The following is a 5,201-nucleotide window of genomic DNA, read 5'->3' as shown; positions in this document are numbered from 1 at the left end:
GCTACTAAGTGGCATATGACTGCTCCAGGAAAGGCTTTGGTCTGAACTTTGTGCCACAGCAGCAAGAAGGACAACAGTGAGCGTTAGCATGGTACTGCGAACAGGGTACTTAGTACAAACAGGATACTTTGTATCCCTGTAACCTCTTTAACTCCCATATCAGGATCGGGAGAGCGTGCTAAGAATATTGTCATTTAGCTGGGTAAGGAAACTGAGGCTGAAGAAGTTAAAGATCTTCTCGGAGTTGCCCCATGCCTGATAGTAGCATGAACCATCCACCCTCTGGATGTCTGCCCTGTGCTAGCCCATCTTTAGTCACCTTGTACCCTCTCCCTGGAGCAGCATGGCCCCTTCCAGATGACCGGAGATGCAGCTGTACGGTAGAGCACGGCACACCCAGAAAATGAGATTCAGTGGTCTGACTTGTGTTTACTCGCTTTGCCCCAGGGCTATGTGCCTTTTGCAAAGCAGAACCACGGTACGAACGCCAGAAAAACCTGACCTGTGGGATGGGGTAGCTCTACCATTTGGGGAGCCTGGCTTCCTGCCAGGCAAATGGGACTCTCTTGAGAATAAAGTTGAGGACACCCAGGACACGCAAGGCCAGTCACTGGCTCTGCTGGCTCCATGGTCTGTCCAGACCTTCTGAAAAAAAATTCCCTAAGCCCGGGGTAATGGGAGAGGCTGGGCCCTCCCCCTTTCCCAGCCAGAGCTGTGTGAGTTAATCCTAGGGAGAAGACACATTAGCCTGGGAGAATTGGTCCCAGCCTGCTGTGCTGAGTCAGCAGGAAGTACAGCCCCCGGCTCCAGCAACTACGTGAGCCCCTGCACGCCACCAGCCTCTGCCACCCCAGTGCAGGGCCCCACCGTTGACATACCTCTCATGCCTCTTCTCTGCCTCCCTTCTCTCCCATGTGAGCAGCCCCCTCTGTCCTTGTTCCCAGGCTCAGATCTGTTTCTCTTCATCACCGTGCCCCCGCCTCAGGCCCCCAGAAGACAGACATCTCTCCTGCACTGAGAAGGAATGTTGTCCAGGAGGGAATACGTGAGCTGGGCTCAGAAAAGGTGGTACGGTGTCCCCATATTCTGTGTACCACCAGCTTAACGGGGGAGCTGTGGTCAGCTCATGGTCACTACCACTTTCGGTGCCCACCTCTGTCTCCACCCTCCCTGTTAGTGACCCCATCGCAGTACCACTACCATCATCACCACAGCGAGTTCGCCGTTGGTGCAGACACTCGTACCACGTCCCCTTTCACTGATGCCATTCTGTTCATTTCCTATTGCTGTAATGAAACATCTGAGACAGGCAGACAACTTATGAAAATACAAATTTACCTGGGTCCAGTTCCGGAGGCAAGCAAGTCCAGTGGGCATCTAGGGAGAGTTTTCTTTCTGCACCATAGCACAGCGAGACTCGTGCTAGCATGGGCTGGGCCCGAGGCTCATCGTGACGTAACTCAGGCTGCTCTCAACCTCACTGAGCAGCCAAAGTTAGACTTGAGTTCGCGATCCTCCTGCCTCCACATCCTAACTGCCCAGATTAGAGCTGTGCATCTCTATGCCCTGCAGGCCCCCACCCCTTTTCTCCTTAAGCTGCAGTGGCACCTTGGGGCTGCACTCTCCCCACACCATTTAATCCTGCTTACCTCCCAAAGACCCCGCTCTAAATCCCACCCTTTTTTTTTTTATTCCCCAACACATGAACTCTTTGGAGGGCATACAGAAGTCACTGAAGTCACAAAGACAAGCAAGTATCACCAACCCCATCCAAAACATTGCCACCAGCTCTGCCACCATCTTGTGTTATTAAGATCGTTTGAATCAACATCTCTATCTTCTCCCCAAACCCACCATGTCACCGCTGTCGTTTTGCCACCCAAATGCACCAGCCCACCGTTGCTCTCACACTCTCCTCAGCAGCGACATCATTGCGCCCACCTCTGTCATCATTATCACTACTGTCCCACCATCCATCATCGTCACCACCACTGTGCCAACGAGGCTTGCATCCCCACCAGCCACTGCCACCAGCTGCTGTTGATACTATGTTGCCGTAACTGCCGACACCTGAATCACTAAAACCATCACATACCAGCTATTTGAGAGCCTGCCATTTGTTCTGCTTGCTCTGCCCGTTTCTCTGCAGAGCAGAAAACAGTGGTTGGATAAATGCAAAGTTCTTCCTGTTGTCCTGGCTCTATAATGGCATGCTCTCTTGTTTCCCATCAATGGCTCCCTCTGAATAGACACAATTGTGTCACTAAATTGGCCCACTAAGCGATTCACTGGGGAAGAGTCATGCATGCCTGGAAAACACAGGGGTGATTTTTGGGAGCCAGCCCCCGCTGCTTGTGATATCAAGAAGCCTGACTCTCGATGCTGCCAGACCCTTCTGCCTTCCACCATACATGTTGGACCATGGTAGACTTATCTGTTCCTCCAATGTATGCTTTCCTTTGCTCCCCAAACTTTGTTCCTCTAGAGTAAACCCATTCACGAAAAGAGCACTGTCTAAGAGCCAAAGCCCTGGATTCCAGCCTGGCTTCCACCCTAATCTCTGTGTGGCCTTGAGAAACACCTCTCAGTCACCTCCCAGGCCTGAGGGATAGCATCTAACTCTGGTACTCTACAGACTTTTGGGAACTGAGACACTTCCCAACAGGTCTGAACCCTTTTCTCCAGAAGGTTCTCTTGAGTTGGAAGACCAAGAAGAGTCAGGTGCGCTTGGCTTCCATGCTGTAAACCTTGACCCCTGAAGTCAACATCTGTCAGGAAGACCTGCGTGAACTCAGAGCTGCTGTCCTCCAGGCACCGTGGAGTCTGAAGAGTTAAGCCAGCCAGGGCTTCTAAGCAGCTACCTCAGATGAAAGGTTGCTCCAGAGAACGCCGTGTGGCTGTTGTGGTTGGCAGGTCAGGGGCAGTGGGACCAGGCTAGGTCCCGAAGGAAACCCCCTCCTGGTCTCACCAGAACAAAGTGGTGTTTTGCAAAAAATGCCATTGTTCTTGGCTAAGTCTTTCCCATCTCAACATAAACCAGGAAGCAGGTCTTCCTCTCTTGGGCGAGACCCTAATGTCCCCCACCAGTGAGGGTGGAGGGGGAGCCGTTTTCCTTAGCTTGAGTGGTCTGCCACAGAGTTCCAGCAGAGGAAAAGCAGAGGCCTCCACCTGACTGAAACCAAAGTTCCCCATGCTGGTGTGTGTGTGTGTGTGTGTGTGTGTGTGTGTGTGTGTGATCTCTACATAAGAATAAAAGGGGTTACCTAGTCCAGTCTCTTGCCTTCTAAAAGGACTCTATACATAGGCCCAGATGTGAGAGACGTCACTGCCATCCCTTTTCTCAGCCTCCTGCTGTCCCTCACACATACCAGTCGTGTCTGTATCTGCCTGTAGGTGGCCTCGTATGTGCTGGAATTCTCTTCGGCCCTTTAAACATAGGCTTATCATCATGGTTTCGATCTCTGTTCTAACCTCCGTAAGCAGTAACCACCATTTGGCTGCTTGTTCAATCTCTTCTTTCTGAGCTTCTGCCAGCTCCATCAGAATAAATCCAAGAACTGTGTCTGTCACTCGCTACTGTATTCCCAGCATCTGGCAAAGAGGTGTGTGTGTGTGTGTGTGTGTGTGTGTGTGTGTGTGTCCACTTCACACCCCATAAGGCAAACAGGCCACAGTCTTCAAGGAAAAGCTGTTTCCTTCACCCTCAGATCAGGAGAGTCTCAGATCTGAGCATCCACACAATCTTTTTCGATACGGGAAACTGAGGCGTAGAGCCTGGAAAGTTCTGACAGAGGCCCAGGCCTGGTTTGTACCAACAAGGGAAGAGCTGAGCTTGCTGCAGGTGTGCCTGGCACTGGCCCTCCTGAACAAGCCCCTAGTTTCCAAGCTGAGGCAGAGGCCCTGCCCTGAACCTCTGCACATACCAACCCCAGCACATCACATACAGGCTCCCATTGTCGGCCCATCCTGGGATTCTCCCAAGCCGTTTGCTGTCCCTTCCTACCATCAGAATCACTGAGAATCCAAGGAGAGACATTTCTGTGGAGGACAGAGCTGTTCTCTTACCACCTCCGCCCAGCACTCCCCTACTGCAGGTCTCCTAGTCCCAAGCCACAGACGCTGGGAAGGGGGCACATGCAGTAACTCTCAGGGCCATCTGTAATCATCCAGAGGAACCAGAGCTCAGTTTTCTTCCTTTCAAACAACTTTATGTAAATGTAAAGAGTGAGGAAGCAAATAATAATATTTCCCTGTATGACCTCAAACAATTAAAGCAAAAACTAAATTTAAAAAGTTGTCAATATGTATATTTTTGTTTCTATAGCTTTTTCTTTTTTTTGGAGGGGGGGAGGTACCCACCTGCCTCTGCCTCCCACCTCCTAGCTTTACAACTTTTTCTTAAGCAGAAGGATCATTTGCTTAAATATTAATGGATGAGGAGATGTTGTGCTTTCCTGTCGCTTTAAGGGACAAGCCACGCCCACTCCCATTACCTCTGACCTGCCTGCCACCATCTTGGGCCCTTCCTTTTCTGCTTCCTTGACGCGCATGCTTTTTATTATAAGGAAGACCTGGGAATGTTATGGTTTTGGTCCCTTTAAGAGACAAGCCACACCCATTCCCCTCCCCATCCGCTGAGGCAGGCTGATCTTCAGCTTCCGGCCTGAGCTTGCTCTCTTTTCCATCTTCCTCTTGGAGAGGCAGCTTCTCTTCTGCCTCTCTCCCTACTTCTCTGCTTCCCCCCTTCTCTGTCTCTTTCTCCTCTTCTCTCTCTCTCTCTCCCCCTCTCTCTCTCTGTTCCCCCCTTCACTCTTCCTCCTCCATAACCCCCTGAATAAACATTCAACCTCACCCTGCATGTCGTGTCTATCCATGTTTCTGTCTTCTGCCCGCCCGCCATGTGTCTCCCTGCCTGGGACCAGCCATTGCTTGGGGACCAGCAGCTGTCTCTGCCTGGGGCCCACTGCCTGCTGCCACATGGCCTGCCACCACTGCTCTGAGACCAGCAGCTGTCGCTGCCTGGGACTGGCTGCTCCCAGGGCCCACTGTGGCCTGCCACCACCACTCAGGCCGCCGCTCTGGGACCAGCAGCCATTTCTGCCTGGGACTGGCTGCTCCCAGGGCCCGCTGCCTGCCACCACATGGCCCGCTGCCACCATTTGGGACCTACAGCATTTCTGCTGCCTACTGCCACCGGGGAT

Source organism: Microtus oregoni, unplaced genomic scaffold (assembly GCF_018167655.1).
Source record: "Microtus oregoni isolate MIOR12 unplaced genomic scaffold, Mior012 000005F_ref0000423, whole genome shotgun sequence".
Classification (NCBI taxonomy): Eukaryota; Metazoa; Chordata; class Mammalia; order Rodentia; family Cricetidae; genus Microtus; species Microtus oregoni.
This window is presented reverse-complemented; position numbering follows the sequence as displayed.